Below are 25,031 nucleotides of genomic sequence, written 5' to 3'. Positions count from 1 at the left end.
GGCAGGGTCCAGACTCTACACTCCGAACCATTAGGTTTTACTACCTGGACACTTTCAAAGCACCACGCTGCTGCTTTTCAAATCAGGGCCAACAGCTGCACGCCCACCCCAACGGACTTGGCTCAGTTCCCTTGAAGTTCTTGGTAACGGAACCTCTTTCAGGGCCTCGATCCTTCTGTCTGTGCTATGGGGCTGGACTGAAGCCATTTCTATTGGCCAGACAAGACCTGATGTGCATAGAGCATCCCAGCTTCCACCAGGGGCCACCTTCAGAGCACCCATGAGAGGAGGAATCTAGGGAGTTCCAGGTCTGGGGTCTCTGGTTGGAGAGTCAGACAGGCCTGAGTTTGAATTTTGAGTCCCTCCCCTTTCTAAGCTGGGTAGCCCTGGGCAAATGAATTGACCTCTCTGAGCCTTGGTACTCTCACCTGTAAGATGGGAATAATAATATGGCTCTCCAGGCTACTGTGAAGCTGTAATGAGCTGACACGGCGCTTCCCTAGGAAGACAATTTTTGGTGATGGCGCCTCTGCGTTCAGATCACTGAACTCTGTGGCAAACAATTCACTCCCTTTTCTTTTCCTTTTCATCCCCCTTGCTGACCACATGCAGCATCTTGATGTGGGATCTTAGTTCCCAGACCAGGGATCGTGCAGCGGCAACAGTGCCGAGTCCTAACGACTAGACCACTGGGGAACTCCCTCACGCCCTTTTCAGTTCTCAGTAGTTCTAAGAGAGAAGCTCAGTTGATTCTAATACATGATTATGCCTCAACACTTAATCACTTGGTTTGAGAAAAAGCCCTTCAGCAGGCGAGAGTACCCAGCTAGACTGTCTTGACATTGTTTACATTGCGTTTATTTATTTTTATTTATTTATTTATTTATTTTTAGGGCTGCACCCGAGGCATATGGAGGTTCCCAGGCTAGGGGTCCAATTGGAGTTGTAGCCACCAGCTTATGCCACAGCCACTGCAACGTGGGATCCGAGCTGAGCCTGCGACCTATACCACAGCTCATGGCAATGACAGATCCTTAACCTACTGAGTGAGGCCAGGGATCGAACCCATGTCCTTGTGGATGCTAGTGGGGTTTGCTAACCACTGAGACATGAAGGGAACTCCTATACTGTATTTATTTTAAATAAGCTTGCCTTGTGGCTTGTCATAGCCACTTTCCATTCATGGCAGGGTTACAAAGTTTCTTTTTAAAAATAAATTGACTGGGAGTTCCCCTTGTGGCACAGCAGAAACGAATCCAATAGGAACCACGAGGCTGCAGGTTCAATCCCTGGCCTTGCTCAGTGGGTTAAGGATCCGGTGTTGCCGTAAGCTGCGATGTAGGTCACAGACGCAGCTCGGATCTGGTGTTGCTGTGGCTCTGGCCTCGAGTGCAGCCCTGGAAAGACAAAAGACAAAAAAAATAAAAAATAAACAAATTGACTGAAGCCTCAGAATTCTGGATTTGGTTCTATAAATCGATACAGGTGAAGAAATTACATAGCCACACACACATATGAATAAATGTAAACTGCTGCTGAAATCTGAATGAGGTCTGTAGATCACATCAATGTAAATTACCTGGTTTTGACACTGTATGATTACTTAAGATGCTCCATTGGCGAAATCTCTGTAAAGGATGCAGGAGATGGCTCTGTACCATTTTTGCAGCTTCCTGTGAGTATATCATCATTCCAATATAAAGAGGTTTCTTTAAAAAAGTAATTGATTTAGGAGTTCTCATCGTGGCTCAGTGGTTAACGAATCCGACTAGGAACCCTGAGGTTGTGGGTTCAATCCCTGGCCCTGCTCAGTGGGTTGGGGATCCGATGTTGCCATGAGCTGTGGTGTAGGTTGCAGACGTGACTCAGATCTGGCACTGCTGTGGTCTGGTGTGGGCTGGCAGCTACAGCTCCGATTAGACCCCTAGCCTGGGAACCTCCATATGCCGAGGGAGCAGCCTTAGAAAAAAGCAAAAAGACAAAAAAGTAATTGATTTAGGTTTTTAATTGGAGGATGAATGGATCAACAAAATGTGGTCCATCCAAGGGAATATCATTCAACTTTAAAAAGGAAGCACATGGAGTTCCCGTCGTGGCGCAGTGGTTAACGAATCCGACTAGGAACCATGAGGTTGCGGGTTCGGTCCCTGCCCTTGCTCAGTGGGTTGACGATCCAGCGTTGCCGTGAGCTGTGGTGTAGGTTGCAGACGCGGCTCGGATCCCGCGTTGCTGTGGCTCTGGCGTAGGCCAGTGGCTACAGCTCCGATTCAACCCCTAGCCTGGGAACCTCCATATGCCGCGGGAGCGGCCCAAGAAATAGCAACAACAACAACAAAAAAAAAAAAAAAAAAAAAAAAAAAAAAAGGAAGCACATACTGAAACATGCTACAATATGGATGAACCGTGAGGACATGATGCTCAGTGAGAGAAGCCAGATACAGAAGGACAAACACTGGCTGATTCCACTCCTCTAGGAGGTCCCTAGAGGAGTCAGATCCATAGAGACAGAAAATAGATGGTGGGGCCAGGGGCTGGGGGAGGCGGGTGGGTACTCAGTGTTTCATGGGGACAGCGTTTCAGTCTGGGGAGATGGGAAAGTTCTGGAGATGGATGGAAGGGATGGTTGCACAATAATGTGAATGTACTTAATGCCGCAGAGCCATGGACTTGCAAATAGTTAAGATGGTACGTTTCATGTTATGTGTATCTTACCACAATTTTGGAGGGTTTTTTTGTGTTTTTGTTTTTTTTGTTTTTTGTTTTTTGGGGTTTTTTTTTGTCTTTTTAGGGCAGCACCTGTGGCATAGGGAGGTTCCCAGGCTAAGGGTCCAATCGAAGCTGTAGATGCTGGCCTATGCCAGAGCCACAGCAATGCAGGATCCAAGCCGTGTCTGCAACCTACACCACAGCTCTTGGTAATGCCGGATCCTTAACCCACTGAGTGAGGCCAGGGATCGAACCCACATCCTCATGGATGCTAGTTGGGTTTGTTAACCGCTGATTCATGATGGGAACTCCCCAAAATTTTTTTTAAAGTAATTGAGTTAGGTTTTTTTGCCTCTCACTCTCTTTTTTTTTGTTTTTTGGGTTTTTTTAAGGGCTGCACACGCAGCATATGGAAGTTCCCAGGCTAGGGAGTCAATTAGAACTGTAGCTGCCAGCCTACACCACAGCCACAGCAACACCAGATCCCTCCAATGACTGTGACCTATACCATCGCTCATGGCAATGCCAGATCCTTAACCCACTGAGTGAGGCCAGGGATCAAACACCTGTCCTCACAAATACTAGTCAGGTTCCTTAATGCTGAGTCATTATGGGAACTCCCTGAGTTAGGTTTTTAAAGGGGGTGTTATCTGACAAAGTGTCTTAAGAGTTCAGGTGGGAGGTGGATATGGGACAAACCTGAGGGTCCTTGGTAAAGTCAAAAACTTGGGAACAGGGGTTCCCATCACGGCTCAGTGGTAACGAACCTGACTAGTATCCATGAGGACAAAGGTTCAATCCCTGGCCTCACTCAGTGGGTTAAGGATCCAGCATTACTGTGAGCTATGGTGTAGGTGGCAGACGCGGCTCAGATCCTGCATTGCTGTGGTATGGTGTAGGCTGGCAGCAACAGGTCTAACTGACCCCTAGCCTAGGAACTTTTAAGCTACAAGTGCTGCCCTAAACACACACACACGCGCACACACATGAAAGAAAAAAGCAAAAAACAAAAAAAAAAACTGGGAACAATTGAGGTCGTGCATGCTGAGGGCTCAGCCCACAGCATGCACTGAAAGAAAAGAGGCTACTATTAATATTATTATTATTATCATCATTGTTATTATCATCATCCTTATCATCCACAAGATGTCAGATGCTTCCATGTTCATCCCCTGCAAGGATGCAGAGAGCCACCTTCGAGATCCTCTGGAGGCATGGGAAAGAGATGAGATATTTGGAGATGAGAAGTTTCTGGAGCTGGAATTAAAATCTTGACCTGGCTCTCTATTTCCCTAGATCAGAGACAACCCAACCTGTGGCCATAGCCCTGGCCCCAAGTCCCCTCCCCAGGTGGTCAGGAGAGAAAACACACACCACTGCTGCCACCAGCCCAGCCTCTCCCAGTCCAGGTGGAAGCAGACAGCCCCTCCCATGGCTCCCTAGTCAAATCTGGGCCAGGGCACAGCTGTCAGGATCTGCTCTCCTGGATCTTGGTCAAGGGTTTAGCAGCCGGAAGCAAGGTGGTGACTGGTGCCTACGCCCAGCCCAGCCTGGAGAGTTTGGGAAAGCACCCTGTACAAGTGAACTGGGGGAACAGGACTGTCAGACAGGTGTGCAGGTGCAGAGGTGGTGGTGCCCTCCCTCAGCTGGAGGGCAAGTGTGAAGGGCCAGGGCCCGGGAGGAGGGCTTACAAGTCTCTGTGGCCAGTGACACAAATGAGCACAAACAGTGGTTTGAAAGAACGCACATTTGGGGGAGGGATAAACTAGGAGTTTGGAATTAACATATATATACTACCGTACCTAAAATAAACAACAAGGACCAAATGTACAGCAAAGGGAACTCCAGTCAATATCTTAAAATAACCTTTAAGGAAAAAGAATCTGAAAAAGAACATATATATACGTGTGTGTGTCTATATATATATATATACGTACATATGTATACATATATATATATAACTGAATCACTTTGCTGTACACCTGAAACTAACACAACATTGTAAATCATCCATACTTCAATTAAAAAAAAAACAGTAAAGAAAGAAAGAGGAGTTGCCATCATGGCTCAGTGGAAACAAACTTGACTAGCATCCATGAGGACGCACATTCAATCCTTGGCCTCACTCAGTGGGTTAAGGATCCGGCGTTGCTGCGAGCTGTGGTGTAGGTTACAGACTCAGCTCAGATCCCGAGTTGCTGTGGCTGTGGTATAGGCTGGCAGCTGAAGCACCGATTGGACGCCTAGCCTGGGAACCTCCATATGCCACAGGTGCGGACCCTAAAAAGACAAAACAAGGAAGAGGGAGTTCCTGTCGTGGCGCAGCGCTTAACGAATCCAACTAGGAACCATAAGGTTGCGGGTTCGGTCCCTGGCCTTGCTCAGTGGGTTAAGGATCCGAGCCGCGTCTGCAACCTACACCGCAGCTAAAGGCAACGCCGGATCCTTAACCCACTGAGCAAGGGCAGGGATCGCACCCGCAACCTCATGGTTCCTAGTCGGATTCGTTAACCACTGAGCCACGACGGGAACTCCAAGAATTCTATTCAATATCCTGTGATAAACCACAATGGAAAAGAATATGAAAAAGTGACTTCCCTCGTGGCCTAGCAGGTTAAGGGTCTGGCGTTGTTACTGCTGTGGTGCATGTTTGATTCCTGGCTCAGGAACTTCATGAGCACAGCTGGTAAAAAAGAAAAGAATACACACACACACACACACATATAAAGCCCCCTGTGTGTGTGTGTGTGTGTGTGTGTGTGTGTGTGTGTGTGTATGACCAGAAACTAAGACAGCATTGTAAATCAACTACACTTCAATTTAAAAAACAGAAAGACAAATACCATATGATATTACTTATAGGCAGAATCTAAAATATGACACATGAGGAGTTTCCCTCATGGCACAGTGGAAATAAATCCGACTAGTATCCATGAGGTTGCGGATTCAATTCCTGGCCTTGCTCAGTGGGTTGGGATCTGGCCTTGCCGTGAGCTGTGGTATAGGTCGAAGATGTGGCTTGGATCCGGCATTGCTGTGGCTGTGGTGTAGGCCAGCAGCTATAGCTCTGATTTGATCCTACCCTGGGAATCTCCATATGCGGAGGGTGCAGCCCTAAAAAGGAAAAAAAAAATTATACACACACACACATATATATGTAAATAGATAACATCTTGACATACACACACACCTGCGAAACCACCACTAAAATCCAGATAATCAACATACCGATCTTAGCATAAGCTTTTGTGGTTGCTTTCTAGTTACTCTTCCAGCTTTCCATTTAGGGGAGCAATATAAAATTGCCTCCTGCAATAAATGTACATAATTACGTTTTTGAAAAGTGAGTTCATCTGAAGACAATGTTTAAGTAAATCATTGCTACAGGTACAGAGGGACAAAAATTTGAAGTCTATAAATGCCCAAGGCTACGAAGGACATGATTGGGCAAGTGGTGAAATCTGAATATGGACTGTATATTAAACAATAGAATTAGGGGAGTCCCGTCATGGCTCAGTGGTTAAGGAATCTGACTAGGAACCATGGGGTTGTGGGTTTGATCCCTGGCCTCGCTCGGTGGGTTAAGGATCCAGTGTTGCCGTGAGCTGTGGTGTAGGTCTTCGGCTCAGATCTGGCATTGCTGTGGCTCTGGCATAGGCCGGCGGCTACAGCTCCGATTCGACCCCTAGCCTGGGAACCTCCATATGCCACGGGAGCGGCCCTAGAAAAGGCAAAAAGACAAAATAATAATAATAATAAAATAAATAAATAAATAATAGAATTATATCAGTGTAAAATTTTTGAACTTGATAAATGAATTGTGGTTATGTAAGAGAGTGTCCTAGTTCTTCGGAGATACATGCTTAAAAATTTTGGAGGAGAAGGGACATGATGTCCAACAACTTGTTCTGAAATTGTCCTGCAAAAACAGGTGTGGGGACCAGGGGGATATGGCAAAATGTTAGCGATTGATAAATTCGGGTGAAAGGTACATGGCAGTTCTTCTTACAACTTTTCTGTTGCAATAGAAATGTTTTAGGGAGTTCCCATTGTGGTGCAGTGGTTAACGAATCCGACTAGGAACCATGAGGTTGTGGGTTCGGTCCCTGCCCTTGCTCAGTGGGTCAACGATCCGGTGTTGCCGTGAGCTGTGGTGTAGGTTGCAGACGCGGCTCGGATCCCGCGTTGCTGTGGCTCTGGCATAGGTCAGTGGCTGCAACTCTGATTCGACCCCTAGCCTGGGAACCTCCATATGCCGTGGGAGCAGCCCAAGAAATAGCAAAAAGACCAAAAAAAAAAAAATAGAAATGTTTATGAGCCAGCGGTTAGGATCTATGAGGATGTGGGTTTGATCCCTGGTCTCCCTCAGTGTGTTAAGGATCCAGCGTTGTCCTGAGCTGTGAGGTAGGTCACAGACACAGCTCGGATCTGGCGTTGCTGTGGCTGTGGCATAGGCTGGCACAGCTCCAATTAGACCCCTAGCCTGGGAACCCCCATATGCAACAGGTGTGGCCCTAAAATAGCAAAAAAGAAAGAAAGAAAGAAAGAAATATTTCAAAATAAAAAGTTGGGGGTTTTGGAGGGTGTGCCCATGGCATGCAGAAGTCCCCAGGCCAGGGACTGAACCTGAGCCACTGGTGACAACACCAGATCCTTAATCTGCTAGTCTACCAGGGAACTCCAAAAAGCCTTTTTTTTTTTTTTTAAGTTGGCAAATTAAAAATAGTGGTGAGGATGAGAAGCAAGGAGATGCTCATTCCTCACTGATGTGAGGTAATCAACCACTTTGGAAAACAATTTGACATTGTCTTGTATATTACTGGGCAGGGTAGGTCTAATTCACTGAGTGTGGGCTTCTACCGTGGAAGGCTGTCCGTCAAGTGGTCCTTCCATCTGTTTTGTCCCTATTCCCAACATGTGGCTTCCACCCACATGTTGAAGCTTTTGGCTCTAGCAGAAAAGGGCAGTATATGGAAGACATACCACATCCTTAATCATCTCAGCCTAGAAAGCCGCACCTCACTTTGGGCTATTATCTATTGGTCAAAACAAGTCACATGACCTCAACCAGCTACAAGGGAAGCTGGGAAATGTAGTCTCTGGTACAGCAGCTGCTCCCCAAGAACAACTCTGCCCCATGGAAAGGGAGCTTGAAACGTCATGACACATCCAATAAAGTTAAAAATGAACAAAGCCTACAACTGGGAATTCCCCTCCCAGATTTACGTCCCCTTGAGGATCTCTCACTCATGGATCCAGGATTTTTTACAAGATTATTCAGAGCAGCCCTGCTAGCCATGCCAAAACACTGGAATATCATGAACTGTAGGCTAGATAAATAAATGGTGGGTAGTTTTCAATGGTCTTTGGGAAAATTAATGAACAGCGAAGACATGCATCAACGGGAATGGCTCCCAACGAGAGCATGCTGGAAGGAAGGAAAGAAATTAAAACATGTCATACAACAGTATATCTGTTTATAGAATGATATTTAAAAAACTGGGCTACATTCAACAAATTCAACAAACAGTATTTAGGGTGGGGCTGCTACTCAACAGTCACACCTCTGTATGAATGTATCAGCTGATAAAACATGACAATACTGGAGTTCTCACTGTGGCTCAGTGAGTTAAGAATCTGGCTAGTATCCATGAGGATGTGGGTTTGATCCCTGGCCCCACTCAGTGGGTTTGCCATGAGCCGTGGTGGAGGTCACAGATACGGCTTGGATCTGGCGTGGCTGTGGCTGTGCTGTAGGCTGGCAGCTGTAGCTCCAATGCGACCCCTAGCCTGGGAACCTTCACATGCCACAGGGGCGGCCCTAAAAAGCAAAACTTAATTAATTAATTAATTAAAAAGGCAGCAAAGGAAACCATTAAAAAAAGAGAGAGACAACTACAAAATGAGGGAAAATAGTTTCAAACGATGCAATTGACAAGGGTTTAATCTCTAAAATATACAAACAACTTATACAACTCAACAGCAAAAAAGCCAACAACCCAATGGAAAAATGGGCAAAAGACTGAATAGATATTTCTCCAAAGAAGATATACAGATGGCCAACAAACACATGAAAAAATGATCACATCACTGATTATTAGAGAAATGCAAATTAAAATTACTCACACGATGGGAATGTAAACTGGTACAGCCACTATGGAGAACAGTTTGGAGATACCTTAGAAATCTATACATAGAACTTCCATATGACCCTGCAATCCCACTCTTGGGCATCTATCCGGAAAAAGCTCTACTTAAAAGAGACACATGCACCCGCATGTTCACTGCAGCACTATTCACAATAGCCAGGACATGGAAACAATCCAAATGTCCATCGACAGATGATTGGATTCGGAAGAGGTGGTATATATACACAATGGAATACTACTCAGCCATAAAAAACGACGACATAATGCCATTTGCAGCAACATGGATGGAACTAGAGAATCTCATATTGAGTGAAATGAGCCAGAAAGACAAAGACAAATACCATATGATATCACTTATAACTGGAATCTAATATCCAGCACAAATGAACATCTCCTCAGAAAAGAAAATCATGGACTTGGAAAAGAGACTTGTGGTTGCCTGATGGGAGGGGGAGGGAGTGGGAGGGATCAGGAGCTTGGGCTTATCAGACACAACCTAGAATAGATTTACAAGGAGATCCTGCTGAATAGCATTGAGAACTATGTCTAGATACTCATGTCGCAACAGAAGAAAGGGTGGGGGAAAAAACTGTAACGGCAATGTATACATCTAAGGATAACCTGACCCCCTTGCTGTACAGTGGGAAAATAAAAAAAAAATAAAATAAAATTACTCACACGAGTCAGAATGGCCAACATTAATAAGTCCACAAATAACAAATGCTGGAGGGGGTGTGGAGAAAAAGGTACCCTCCTACACTGTTGGTGGGAATGTAAATTGGAACAACCACTGTGGAAAACAGTAAGGAAATACCTCAGAAAAGTAAATATAGAACTACTATATGACAGAGTAATCACATTCTTGGGCATATATCCAGACAAAACTTTCCTTGAAAAATGATACATGTGCGCATATGTTCACTGCAGCACTCTTTTTTTTTTTTTTTTGTCTTTTTGCTATTTCTTGGGCCGCTCCCGCGGCATATGGAGGTTCCCAGGCTAGGGGTTGAATCGGAGCTGTAGCCACCGGCCTACGCCAGAGCCACAGCAACGCTGGATCCGAGCCGCGTCTGCAACCTACACCACAGCTCAAGGCAACGCCGGATCCTTAACCCACTGAGCAAGGGCAGGGACCGAACCTGAAACCTCATGGTTCCTAGTCGGGTTCGTTAACCACTGCGCCACGACGGGAACTCCTTTTTTTTTTTTTTTTTTTTTTTTTTAAAGATTTTTATTTTATTTTATTTTTTTTGTCTTTTTGTCTTTTGTTGTTGTTGTTGCTATTTCTTGGACCGCTCCCGCGGCATATGGAGGTTCCCAGGCTAGGGGTTGAATCGGAGCTGTAGCCACCGGCCTACACCACAGCTCACGGCGACGCCGGATCGTTAACCCACTGAGCAAGGGGCAGGGACCGAACCCGCAACCTCATGGTTCCTAGTCGGATTCGTTAACCACTGCGCCACGACGGGAACTCCCAGCACTCTTCACAATAGCCAAGACATGGAAACAACCTAAATGTCCATCCACAGATGAATGGATTAAGAAGATATGCTATATATACACAATGGAATACTACTCAGCCATAAAAAAGAACAAAATAATGCCATTTGCAGCCACACTGATGGGATTAGGGACTCTCATACTAAGTGAACTAAGTCAGAAAGAGAAAGACAAGGGAGTTCCCATCGTGGCTCAGTGGAAATGAATCTAACTAGCATCCATGAGGACATGGGTTTGATTCCTGGCCTCGCTCAGTGGGTTAGGGATCCGGTGTTGCCATGAGCTGTGGTGTAGGTTGCAGACGTGGCTCGGATCCTGCATCACTGGGTCTGTGGTGTAGGCCAGCTGCTACAGCTCCAATTAGACCCCTAGCCTGGGAACCTCCATATGCTGCAGGTGCAGCTCTAGAAAAGAATTAAAAAAAAAAAAAAAAAAGAATGTACATATGTGTGTGTCACTGGGTCACTTTGCTGTAGAGTAGAAAATTGATAGAACACTGTAAACCAACTATAATGGAAAAAATAAAAATCACTTTTTTTAAAAGGCAAAGGAACAGTGAACACCAAATCCAGAAAAGTGGACATCTCAGAAAGGGGGTCGGGGGAGAGGCGACATCTAATAAGAATCACATCAGGGCTTCACTGGGGTCAGTGTATGTGTGTGTTCTGAACCACTTCTGCTTTAGCCACATCCTGAAGCGATTCAAAGTTTCAAGAAATCCATCATAACACCCTTTTAATGTGGCTTAACTCCATTACTCATTTGGAAAAGGGGCTGCCAGATAAAATGTAGGTTCAGATAATATAAACAATGAATAATTTTTTGGCCATGCCCATAGCATGCAAGCTCCTGGGCCAGGGGATTGAACTCACTCCACAGCAGTGACCTGAGTCACAGCAGGGACAATGCCACATCCTTAACCCACTGAGCCACCAGGGAACTCCAACAATGAATAATTTTTAGCATGTGTGTCCTATATACTGCACGGGATTGACTTACACTAAAACATCGTTGCTTGTGTATCTGAAATTGAAATTTAAACAGACATTCTGTATTTTTATTTGCTCAATCTGACAACTAATTAAAAGTATCTCCTTAACCAAACCTCTGTCCTATCCTTCCCTTCAGTAAGAGAGGTCTGTAAAATGCATCTTTCATTGCCTCCTCTTCCGAAATCCAATAACTCCCAATGGTTATTCTGAGATTAACCTTTTTTGTCCTCCCGCTACTATTCATCTGCAGGGAAATGGTTACAGTTGGGGCAACGTTGCCAGATGAGATTTCTGCCAGATTTTAAGGCACAAAGGATTCAGGTTTGTAAATCTAGCCCCCAAAATTCAATGTTTCTCTTTAGCATCATAGCTGAGATCACCGTGGTGCAAAGGGAGAGATTCGGCCTGTCCCTTCCTAGTACCCCCCGCAAAGGCTGGGTTATGGGTTAAATTGTGTCCTCCCCCCACACCCCCCCAAAAAAGTTAGGTTGAACTCCTAACCCCCAGGACCTTGAAATGTGCCCTTATTTGGAAAGGGGGTCTTTGCAGAAGTAGTCAAGTTAAGATGATGTGATTAGGGTGGGCCCTATCCATCTGACTGGTGTCCTTGGAAAAACAGGGAATGTGGACACAGACATGCACAGCAGGATGCGTGTGAACAGGTGAACAGACACAGGGAGAAGGTCATCAGAAGACACAGGATTAAAGTGATGCATCTAGGAACTCCTGCTGTGGTGCATCCAGGCGCAGATTCCATCCCGGACCTGGCACAGCGGGTTAAGAATCAGAGTTGCCATTGATGCGGAGTAGGTCGCAAAACTGTGGCTCTGATCTGATCCCTGGCCCAGGAACTCCATATGCCTCGGGGCGGCCAAAAATAGATAAGTAAGTAAATAATTGTGATGCATCTACAAGCCAAGCTACAGCTACACCAAAGATTGCTACAAAATCACCAGAAGCTGGGAGACGCAAGGAAGAAGGTTCCCCTACAGGTTCCAGAGGGATGGTGTCCCTAGCAACACGATCTTGGACTTCCAGCTTCTAGAATTGTGAGACAACACATTTGTGTTGTTAAAGCCCCCAGGTCTATGGTACTTTGTTACTGTAGCCTTAAGAAACTCAAACAGATTCCATTTGTCCATCTGGAAACCGACTTGGTGGATTGAGATACTGTGCAGAGAGCAGGTCAGAGTGCTCTGGGTAGGGTGAACTCATGCCCTTTTGCCCAGGATTTCCCCAGATTTAGCACTGATAATACCTCGTGCTGAGAAAATGCCAGGACAGCCGGGAGGGTTGCTCATCCTAGTTCCTGGAAGGATGTGAGATGGAGTCTGAACACAGTCTCAAATAATCTTGACTCCCCTGGTGAGAAAGTTCATCCCCTTTCTCTCTTTCTTTCTTTCTTGGCCGACCTCTGGCATATGGAGTTCCTAGGCCAGGGATCAGATCCAACCTGCACTTATGACCTATGCTGCAGCTGGGGCAATGTTGGATCTTTTAACCCACTGTGCCAGGCCGGGGATCGAACCTGTGTTCTGGCGCTGTAGAAAGGCGGCCAGTCCCCTTCCACCACAGCAGGAACTCCTTCCCTTTTTGATTGTTAGATTCTTCTGACTGTGTTCAAGAAAAAGGCTCAGTTTGGTGATACATATTTTTAACACCTCACTAATGGTGGCTGACTTCCCTTTAGAAAGAAGATGAGGTTCAAAGCTAAGGCAGGGAAAACAGCATGGCAGTTCCTCAAAAAGTCAGAAACAGAAGTGATGCAGCCATTTCACTCCTAAGTATCTCCTCAAAAGAACTGAAAGCAGGGACTCAAACAGACACTTGTACACTCATGTTCACAGCAGCATCATTCACAATAGCCGAAAGGTGGAAGCAATCGAAATGTCCATTGATGAATGAATGGATACACAAAATATTGTCTATACATAGAGCGGCACACTATTCAGCCTTAAAAAATGGAGGACAGGAAGTTCCCTTGTGGCCCAGTGGGTTAAGGATCCAGGGGAGGGTATGGAGAGTCAGTGTTTAATGGGGATGTAGTTTCAGTTTGGGAAGATGAGAAAGTTCTGGAGAGGGACAGTGAGGATGACTGTACAAAAATGTAAAGGTATTTAATGCCACTGAGCTATTAAATAGTTAAAATGATTGGTGCAGCCACTCTGGAGAACAGTATGGAAGTTCCTTAAAGAACTAAAAATAGGAGCTCCCATTGTGGATCAACAGAAACAAATCTGACTAGTATCCATGAGGACGCAAGTTCGATCCCTCTCGCTCAGTGGGTCAAGGATCTGGCATTGTTGTGAGCTGTGGTGTAGGTTGTAGATGAGGCTCAGATCCTGCGTTGCTGTGGCTGTGGTGTAAGCCTGCAGCTAGAGCTCCGATTTGCCCCCAGCCTGGGAACCTCCATATGCCACAGGTACAGCCCTAAAAAGAAAAAAAAAAAGAACTAAAAATAGGGTTACCAATCCACCCCTGGGCATATAACTGGAGAAAACCCTAACTTGAAAAGATACATGCATCCCAATGTTCACAGTAACACTATTTACAATAGCCAAGACATGGAAGCAATCTACATGTCCACCAACAGAGGAATGGATAAAGAAGATGTGGTACCTATATGCAATGGAATATTACTTGGTCAGAAAAAAGAACAAAATAAAGTCATTTGCAGCAACATGGATGGACCTAGAGATTATCACGCTGAGTGAAGTAAGCCAGAGAAAGACAAATACCTTATGATGTCACTAATATGTGGAATCTAAAAAAAAAGAAAAAAAGGAACTTTTCACAAAACAGAAGGAGACTCCCAAACATAGAAAACAAACTTATGGTTATCAAAGGGAAAAGAGGGGTTAAGGATAAATTAGGAGTTTGGGATTAACAGACATACAGGAGTTCCCGTCGTGGCTCAGTGGTTAACGAATCCAACTAGGAACCATGAGGTTGCAGGTTTGATCCCTGGCCTTGCTCAGTGGGTTAAGGATCCGGCGTTGCCGTGAGCTGTGGTGTAGGTTGCAGACGTGGCTCGGATCCCACGTTGCTGTGGCTCTGGTGTAGGCCGGTGGCTACAGCTCTGATTAGACCCCTAGCCTGGGAACCTCCATATGCCATGGGAGCGGCCCTAAAAAAGGACAAAAGACAAAAAAAAAAAAAAAAAAAAAGAAGGGACTGTAATGACAGACCATGGCTCTAAACTCAGTGAGGGAACAGGGGAAAGTGTGTGTGGGGGAGGGGAAGGATCCACGGATTACAGGTTCTAACAGAGTTAAAGGATTGTTTGGATAGGAATACCAAAAGGAATGAGATGGGAAGAAAAGAAGTGTGGTGGATGAACAGAGTGTGTGAGAATACGGCAGGGATGCAGTTTTTGGAAACCACAAGATCTAAATTAAGGAGTTCCCGTCGTGACGCAGTGGTTAACGAATCCGACTAGGAACCATGAGGTTGTGGGTTCGATCCCTGGCCTTGTTCAGTGGGTTAAGGATCTGGCGGTTGCCGTGAGCTTCGGTGTGGGTCGCAGATGTGGCTCGGATCTGGCATTGCTGTGGCTGTGGTGTAGGCCAGCAGCTACAGCTCTGATTCAACCCCTAGCCTGGGAACCTCCATATGCCTCGGGTTCAGCCTTAGAAAAGACAGAAAGACAAAAAACAAAAAAAAACAAAAAAAGCTAAATTAAGACCCTGAGAGCTGGAGGCTGAAGAAGAGGGGAGGACGGGGTCATTGGGTGAGAAGAGTTGAAGGAATTGAAAGTCAGGAAGGATCATCAAGCTCAGTGGTTCTCAGTCAAGGGTGAGTCTGCTCCCGGCTCCCCAGGGGACATTTGGCCACATCTGGAGACATTTTTGGTTGTCAGAACTTGGTGGTGGTGGGGTTCTACTAGCACTGGGGTGAGGTGGAAACCAGGGATATTACTGGACATCCTACAATGCACAGGGCAGACCCCATGAGCAAGAGTGACCTGGCCTCAAACGTAAGTGCTGAGGTTGGGAAACCCTGGTCCACGTGGATGCTGGAGTCACTAAGAATTATGTCCAAGGGCGAGCTCTCATGCATGTACCACCCTACGTCAATACAGATCCCAAGGGGAGGAGACATACCTAGCATCTCTGGCAGGAAGTGGCACTACATGATCACCACAAGCAGGAGGAAGAAAGATCTCCTTGCCTGGCAACAACTTAGCCAATGAGAGACAGTCACAAATCAGCCAATGAAAAGCCACGGTACTTCAAACTCCCAGTTTCCACCTATAGACTTTTTGTTTATAACAGCTTCTCCCAGACATGCTCCCCTTCTCCTCTATAAAAGAGTTTCCTCTACTTTATTTTACTAGACAGTTATGTGGTTCATTGCATTGCATGTCCCAAATTGTAATTTTTTTGCTGCTCCTGAGTAAAGCCATTTTGCTGGTGAAAAGGAAAAAAAAAAAAAAAAAAAAAAAAAAGCCCAGAAGAGTTTTCAAGAAAGGAACCAGGAAGGAAAATATTAAAGGAAAGTGTGACCCTGAGGGCGAATGGAGAAAGCAGCAAGGACAAGTAGCAGAGAGCATGCCTGATGACCTGAGAGTCAAAGCTGCAGAGTTTTAGGGGAGAGTCAGGATCAATGACAGGGCAAAGACACCCACCTTGCCCTAAGAGGCACACAACTGTGAGGAGCTGGAAAGAAAAGAGCTACGATTTAAGAGCTTCTGGTCCTCAGGGGACATCCAGGCATCTGTTAGGGAGAGAAAGTGGAGAGAAGGATTTCTAAGGACGTTGAGAATACAGAGAATATTGCTTTGAAAAGACCGTGATTTCCTGAAGGGACAATTAAAGCATCTCAAGATTTGAAGAGGACCATTAAGAATTGAAAAGGGGAGTTCCCGTCGTGGCGCAGTGGTTAACGAATCCGACTAGGAACCATGAGGTTGCGGGTTCGGTCCCTGCCCTTGCTCAGTGGGTTAACGATCCGGCGTTGCCATGAGCTGTGGTGTAGGTTGCAGACGCGGCTTGGATCCTGCGTTGCTGTGGCTCTGGCGTAGGCCAGTGGCTACAGCTCCGATTCGACCCCTAGCCTGGGAACCTCCATATGCCGCGGGAGTGGCCCAAAGAAATAGCAAAAAGACAAAAAAAAAAAAAAATTAGGAAAAAAAAAAAGAAATGAAAAGGCATACAATTAACTGGAAGGAGGCACTTGGAATACATATATCTGACAAAGGTCTTATTGCCAGAACACGTAAAGAACTCTTACAACTCATAATAAGACAAACAAAATGGCAAGGGTTCAGAACTGACACTTCAAAAAACAAGGCATAGAGAGGGCCACAGGCACATGAAAAGATGCTCGAAAGCATTAGTCATCAGGGAAATGAACATTAAAACCCCAATGGGATATCACTACACATCCATTGAAGAACTAAGTTCTATTCTATGCTATGCTATGCTATTCTACCCTATTCTATTCTAGCTTCTCAGGAATAGAAGCTACAGCCACAGCAACGCAGGATAGGAGCCTCATCTGTGACCTACACCATGGCTCATGGCAATGCCAGATCCTTAACCCACTGAGTGATGCCAGGGGTTGAACCTGCACCTTCATGGATACAGTCGGGTTTGTAACCCACTGAGCCACAACAGGAACTCTCAAAAACTGAGATTTTAAAACAAGAACTTGCCCATACGAAGCGATACTGAGGATGTGGAGGAACTGGAACTCTCAGAGATTGCTGGTGCGAGTGGAAAATTGTGCCGCCACTTTGGAAAATAGTTTGGCAGTTGCTTTCCAAGTTAAGCACACACCTTCCATAAGATCCAGCTATTCCACATTTGGTATTTACCCAAGAGAAGCAAAAATTTATGCTCACACAAAGTCTTATACACCAATATTCAGAGCAGTTTTTTTTTTTTTTTTTTTTTTTTTTTTGCTATTTCTTGGGCCGCTCCCGCGGCATATGGAGGTTCCCAGGCTAGGGGTCGAATCGGAGCTGTAGCCACCAGCCTACGCCAGAGCCACAGCAACATGGGATCCGAGTCATGTCTGCAACCTACACCACAGCTCATGGCAACGCCGGATCGTTAACCCACTGAGCAAGGGCAGGGACTGAACCCGCAACCTCATGTTTCCTAGTCGGATTCGTTAACCACTGCGCCACGACGGGAACTCCCAGAGCAGTTTTATTTTAAATAGCCCCAAACTGGAAACCCAAAGTTCCAGAACAGATAAACTGGCACATGCATACAGTGGAATATTATTTAGCAATGAAAAGGAATGAATGAATCAATGAATACACACAAGAGCACCAGTGAATCTCAAAAGCATTATGCTGAATGAAAGAAGCTGGTTACAAAAGACACATACTATATGGTTCCATTTATATGAAATCCCAGTAATGAGAAATCTAATCTAGAGTGACAGAAAATTAGATTAATGATTGCTTGGGTATAAGGATGGGAAGGGGGTTGACTGCAAAGGAACCCAGAGGAATCTTTCGAGGGTGATGGAAATGTTCTCTGTAATGATGGGGTATTGGTGACACTATGGATTTGTCAAAAACTCATCAAACTATACACTTAAAATGGATACATTTTATTAAATGGACATTATACTTCAATAGAGTTGACTTTTTTGGAGTTTCCATATTGGCTCAGTGGTGACAAACCCAACTGTGATGAACCCCACTAGTATGCATGAGGACACGGTTTCAATCCATGGTTCAATCCCTCCAGTGGGTTAAGGATCCAAGGTTGCCATGATCTGTGATGTAGGTCGAAGACGTGGCTCAGATCTGGCATTGCTAGGGCTGCAGCTAGCAGCTGAGGCTCCAATTTGACCCCTGGCCTGGGAACTTCTTCCATATGCCACAGGTGTGGCCCCTAGAAAAGAAAAAGAACAAAAAAAAAAGAGAGTTGACTTTTTTTTTTTTTTTTTTTTTTGGTTGCACCTTGGGCATGTGGAAGTTCCCAGGTCAGGGATGGAACTCATACCACAGCAGCGAATGGAGCCACAGCAGTGACAACACCTGAGCCTTAACCCACTGAGCCACCAGGGAACTCTAACAGAGCTGACTTTAAAACAAGTTGGACAGGGAAGGGAGAAGATAAAAAACAGGGGTATACAGAATTATGGTCTCTGGGGGATAGAGCCCTGGGCACGTTGAGAAACTGCCAGAAATGGGTCAGGGTCCAGTGGGTTTAACTGATGGTTCCCCTGGCAATTTAAGGCAGTCAGGCTGACTAAGGCAGCTTACCAGGAGCATATGGAGAAGTGGGGCTCCTCTCCCCCACTTAAAAACAGTGTTTTGCTTTCACTGTACTTTTAATTCAATCTCCGTCCATTTCTGGTGTGTGATTCCATTTTCCCATGTATGGCAGTCATTTAGTGTTTCCATTTTAAAATAAATGTATTCCATATTAAAATAAATGTATTCCCAGGAGTTCCCATCGTGGCTCAGTGGAAACGAATCCAGTATCCATGAGGACGAAGGTTAGATTCCTCGCCTCGCTCAGTGAGTTAAGGATCCGGTGTTGCTGTGACTGTGGTGTAGGCCGGCAGCCACAGGATAAGTAGTGGGGTAATAAAAACTCAACCCAGGGAGTTCCCGCTGTGGCACAACGGATCAGCAGCAGCATCTTGGGAGCATTGGAATTCAAGTTCGATCCCTGGCCTGGTGCAGTGAGTTGAAGATCTGGTGTTGCTGCAGCTTCGGCTTAGGTGGCAGCTGTGGCTTGGATCTGATCCCTGGCCCAGGAACTCCATATACTATAGGGTGGAAAAAAGAAAAAAAAAAGAAAACAACTGAACCCAGGACCCTCTCTCCCCTACTCTACCATGCTTTAACTATTAATAATTATCACTAAACATGAGTTCCCATCGTGGCTCAGTGGTTAACGCACCTGACTAGTATCCATGAGGACGTGGGTTCGATCCCTGGCCTCACTCAGTGGGTTAAGGATCCAGCGTTGCCGTGAACTGCAGTGTAGGCTGCAGATGCAGCTCGGATCTGGTGTTGCTGTGGCTCTGGCGTAGGCTGGCAGCTCCAGCTCCAATTTGACCACTAGCCTGGGAACCTCCATATACTGCGGGTGTGGCCCTAAAAAGACAAAAAAAAAAAAAAAAAAAAAAAAAAGATTATCACTAAAAAATAATTCAATACTTTTCAATTCAAAAATTTGAAGCCATCTCTACTCCTATGATAAACACAAGACATGCTCAAATTCCATCAACAGGTACATGGGCCAACAAACTGTGCTCTAGCTATTACAGTGGAATATTATTCACCCATAGAAAGGAATGAGGTGCAGATTCATGCTACAACATGGATGATGCTTGAAACCATCCTTGGTGAAAGAGGCCAGACACTAAACATCACCTGTTGTATGACTTCACTTACATAAAATATTCCGAAAAGATAAAGCCCTAGGGACAGAAAGAAGACTGGCAGGTGCCCGGGGCTGGGGAGAAGGGGGATGGAGAGTGACTGTTACTGGGTATAGCCCTTCCTTTGGGGTTGATGAAAATATTTTAAAACTAGAAAGAGGCAGTACAATTTTGTGAATATACTAAATGCCACTGAATTGTATATGTCAAAATGTTAATCTTATGTGCATTTCATCTCAATTTTTATTTTTTTAATTTATTTTTTATTTTTTAATTTTATGGCTGCACCTGTGGCAGAAGGAAGTTCCTAAACCAGGGATTGAATCCAAGCCACAGCTACCACCTACACTGCAGATGTGGCTACACTGGCTTCTTTAACCCACTGCACCAGGCCAGGGATCAAACCCACACCTCCGTGGCAACCTGAGCCACTGCAGTCAAATTCTCAAGCCACTGTGTCACGGCGGGAACTCCCCACCTCAATTTTTAAAAAAGCACAACATGCTGGAATTCCCTGGGGGCTTATCGAGTTAAGGATCCAGCGTTTCTTGGCAGACTTAGGCTGCTGCTGTGGCTGGTGTTCAATCTCTGGCCCAGAAACTTCCACATGCCATGGGTGTGACCAAATATACCAAAAAAAAAAAACCCACAAACAAAACTATGTCATGCTTATGACATGACCCATAAAAGAACAGAAAGAAGAAAATAAGTATTACCCATACCCCTCCACTCACATTCTTAGCATCTAGGCGTGTGTGGTCCCATCCGCACATATATTTGCAACAACGAGATGGGGGTGTCACCATTGTCTTATTACCTGTTTGTTTTCTCCTTTACAAAGCGGGTCATCTTGGGATATTCAGGGTGTAGTGACTGAGAAAGGACATGGAGGAACTTTCTAGATCTTGAACAGGGTGACGAGTTACATGGGTGTACACCTGGGTTAAAAAAGATTCGTAGAGTTTTACAGTTAAAATGGATACACTTTGGGGGGAAGGGATGACTTAGGAGGAGGGCAATAACAGATACTCACTACTGTATAAAATAGATAATTAACAAGAACCTACTGTATAGCACAGGGAAATCTACTCAATAGTTTGTAATAACCTATCTGGGAAAAAATAATGGACATATGTCTATGAATAACTGATTCACTTTGCTGTACACCTGAAAAGAATACATTATAAGTCAACAAAACTCCAATCAAAAAGGAGAGAGAGAGAGAGAGAGATGGGTACACTTTACTGAGTATATGTTCTACTCCAATAATTTTTTTAGAATTACACACCCAGGGACTATTACCATGTCTATAAAAACGAATGCACAGGAGTTCCTGTCGTGGCTCAGCAGAAAGGAATCTGACTAGCATCCATGAGGACACAGGTTCCATTCATGGCCTTGCTCAGTGGGTTAAGGATCCGGCATTGCCAAGAGGTGTGGTGTAAGTTCCAGATGCGGCTAGGATCTGGCGTTGCTGTGGCTGTGGTGTAGGCCGGCGGCTACAGCTTCAGTTCAACCCCTAGCCCCTGGGAACCTCCACATGCCCCCAGTGCGGCCCTAAAAGGACAAAAAAAAAAAAAAAAAAAAGCGCAACATCGCTTTTCTCGGACCCCATTTAAATATCCGTCCCCTGCACATTTGATGCTTCGGAAACTGCTGGCTGGTCTCAGCAGCTTGTGCCCCTGCCGGATTCATTCTTTTGCCTGATCCGTTCTCTTCCTTGGACCTGTGACTGCCCCCACCCCCAATCCTGGCTCCCTCCACTCACTCCCTCCCCGTTCCTGGGGTAGGGCGGAGAAGGAAAGATCCTATACTCCCCGAGTGCCAGAATTACAGAACCCAGGCTTCTTGGAAATCTCTGCTTGGATATCCACAGGCTGCCCTAACTCATCAGAGCCTAATCCAGGGGTTCTCCGACACTGGGTAATGTCTAGAGACCGTCTTAGTTGACCTGATCGGGGACCGCTACTGACACCTAGTGGATGGAGGCCAGGGATGTTACTGCACATTCTATAATGCACAGGATAACCCTCTCACCACAAAGAACTATTCAACCCCAAATGACAGTAGTGCCAAGGTTGAGAGATGCTGCCCTAAACTAACTCATCACCTTCCCCTGACACCCACATCCCCATCTCAGTAAAGAGTACCTCCATGCACCCAGTGGCCCCAGCCAGAAAGATCTGAACCTTCCCCCCTCCACTATCATAATCAATCCACTCCTGAATTAATCAGGTAATACTAGCTGATTAGTATTACAATGCTACAACGAACAAATCCCAAAATGTTGAATGACCCAGATGTGATGGATGTTCTTTTATGGGTCATGTCTGGCTGGGGCCATTGGGTGCATGGAGGTACTCTTTACTGAGATGTGATGGAAGTATATTGCTCTAAAATAAAAAACGTGTTCCTCTTTGCTGTACAGCCAACACAATACTGCAAATCAACTATAATTTTTAAAAAAACCCATAAAACAAACAAAAAAATGTGTTTATGCAAATGAATTTATCTATGAAACAGAAACAGACTCACAGACACAGAAAAAGACTTGTGGTTGCCAAGAGGGAAGGGAAGTGATGGAGGGATGGCTTGGGAGTTTGGGGTTAGCAAGGCAAACTATTCTTTTTTTTTTTCTTGTCTTTTTAGGGCTGCACCTGAGGCATATGGAAGTTCCCAGGCTATGGGTCAAGTTGGAGCTGTAGCTGTCGCCCTACACCACAGCCACAGCAACTCAGGATCCGAACCACGTCTGCAAACTACACCACAGTTCATGGCAACGCCAGATCCTTAACCCACTGAGTGAGGCCAGGGATCAAACCGGTGTCCTCATATTTACTAGTCGGATTTGTTTCCACTGTGCCACAATGCAAACTCCCCAAACTATAGAATGGTAAACAACAAGGTCTCACTGTAGAATGCAGGGAACACTATGCAATATCCTGTAATAAATCAAATGGGAAAAAAAATCTGAAAAAGAATATATATATATATATATATGTATAACAAATTACAGTCATTAATTCTGCACAGCAGAAATTAATACCACATTGTAAATCAACTATACCCCACTAAAATAAATTTATAAACAACAACAAAAGCAAGTGAGCACACAATTTCATATGTAATGGGTTTGTCTCAAATTAAATAAACACACAATTTTGATGGGAAAAAAAAACATCTCAGTAAAGAATACCTCCATGCACCCAATGGCCTCAGCCAGACATGACCCATAAAAGAACAAAAAGAAGAAAATAAGTATTACCCATACCCCTCCACTCACACTCTTAGCATCTAGGCGTGTGTGGTCCCATCCCAACCTACACCACAGTTTGTGGCAACGCCAGATCCAAAAAATGTCTTCCTGATAGGTGGATGGTGCCCTTTCCAGGCTCCTTCTGTGGTTCTACCATCTTTATCAGGCCACTGCATTCAACTGCAAGAGCTGGCAGAAGGGGAAAGAGAAGGGAGAAGCCAATCTGCTTCTCCAGCTCCTCAGCTTGGAAGGGTCACATCATTTCCTTTCAGGATACACTGGTGAACTCATCACATGGTTCCTTGGATGCAGGGGGTGCTGAGAAATGTAGTCCCGGGATGGAAGGGTGCAGTGACCACCCTTTGAGGGACCTCCAAGGGTGCCCACCTCTTATATTCACCCCTTGGCAGAGTCATCTGACCCACGCTGAATGGTGGCTAGACCATGAGACCATTGGAATACTGTGGAAGTCATAATGTGTGCCTTCCAAAGCCAGGTTTATCAGTTCTTACAGCTTCCGCTGTGCGCTCTTGGGTCACTCGCTCTAGGGAGAGGCCAGCTGCCATGTTGTGAGGACACTCAGTTAGTGAAGAGGTCTACCTGGCGAGGAACTGAAGCCTCCTGATAGCTAGCTACCTACCTTGTCCAGTATCTGACTTGCTAGCCATGTCAGTGGGCCATCTTGGAAGTGGATCTGTCATCTCTACCTGAGCCTTCAGATAAGACAACAGACAGCCCGGGCTGATAGTTTGACCCCCAACTTCAGGAAAAACCCCAAGTCAGAACACCTTGATAAGCTGCCCAGAGAAACTATGAGATAATGTTTATTCTAAATGATAATGTTGAATGTACTGTTATTTTAAGTCACTAAATTACAGGATTATATGTTATGCAGCAATAGATCACTGCTAAAGAAATAGGACTTTTATTTTTTAATTAATTAATTAATTAATTTATGTTTTGCTTTTTAGGGCTGCATTTGTGGCATATAGAAGTTCCCAGGCTAGGGGTTGAATCAGAGCTACAGTTCACAGCAACACCAGCTCCTAACCCACTGAGCAAGGCCAGGGATCGAACCCGCAACATTACGGATCCTAGTCAGGATCGTTAACCGCTGAGCCACGAAGGAAATGCCAAGAAATTATGACTTTTAGAGAACAATTTATCACACAATCTGCAAGCTCTGTCTGTTCTCCCTAAACATTTCACAAACCCACCCCACTCCCGTGCTCCAGATTCTACCTCACACAAGCTGCCACCTCATGTCTCTTCTGAATGGCTGCATCTGCCTATTGCTGGTCTCCCTTTGCAGAAGACATTTATCTTATCTTTTTGTTTTTGTTTTTAATTTTTAATTTTTATTTCTTATTGCGGTATAGTTGATTTACAATGTTGTATTAATTTCTTCTAACACCAAAGTTATTCATTTATACATATATACATATATATACATTCTCTTTTGTAAATATTCTTTTCCATTATGGTTTATCATAGGACAGTGAATATAGTTCTCAGTGCTACAGAGTAGGATTTGATTGTTTATCCCCTCTGTGTATAGTAGCTTACATATGCTAACCCCAACTTCCCACTCCACTCCCTCCCCAACCCCTGCCCCCTTGACAACCACAAGTCTGTTCTCCTTGATCCTGAATCTGTTTGTTTCATTATATAGATTCATTTGCGTCGTATTTTAGATTCCACATATAATTGATATATATTATTTGTCTTTCTCTGTCTGACTTACTTCACTTAATATGAGAATCTCTGGGTCCATCCATGTTGCCGCAAATGGCATTACTTCATTCTTTTTTATGGCGAGTAGTATCTCATTGTATATATGTACTACATAGTCTTATTTTTCTTTCTTTTTTTAGGGCCATATCTGTGGCATATGGAAGTTTCCAGGCTAGGGGTTCAATCAGAACTATAGCTGGTGGCCTACAGCACAGCCACAGCAAGGGAACTGAGCCATGTCTGCAACCCACACTGCAGCTCATGGCAATGCCAGATCCTTAACCCACTGAGCAGGGCCAGGGATTGGAACCGGCATCCTCATGGATACTAGTCGGG

At 45.1% G+C, this 25,031-nt stretch overlaps 1 protein-coding gene across 1 annotated transcript in view; it reads right to left on the bottom strand.

The window, feature by feature from the left end:
• Positions 1–25,031, bottom strand: part of ACER1 (alkaline ceramidase 1) — a 62,872-nt gene that overhangs the window by 24,437 nt on the left and 13,404 nt on the right. The window contains exon 2 of the mRNA XM_021083989.1: positions 20,523–20,643. The gene's annotated coding sequence lies outside the window, so the exon portion shown is untranslated. The remainder of the gene's footprint in view (positions 1–20,522; positions 20,644–25,031) is intronic.

The sequence above is a fragment of the Sus scrofa genome, chromosome 2 (genome assembly GCF_000003025.6).
Source record: "Sus scrofa isolate TJ Tabasco breed Duroc chromosome 2, Sscrofa11.1, whole genome shotgun sequence".
NCBI classification, from domain to species: domain Eukaryota; kingdom Metazoa; phylum Chordata; class Mammalia; order Artiodactyla; family Suidae; genus Sus; species Sus scrofa.
Note: the sequence above shows the minus strand (reverse complement) of the source record. Positions and strands in the feature narration are given on the sequence as shown.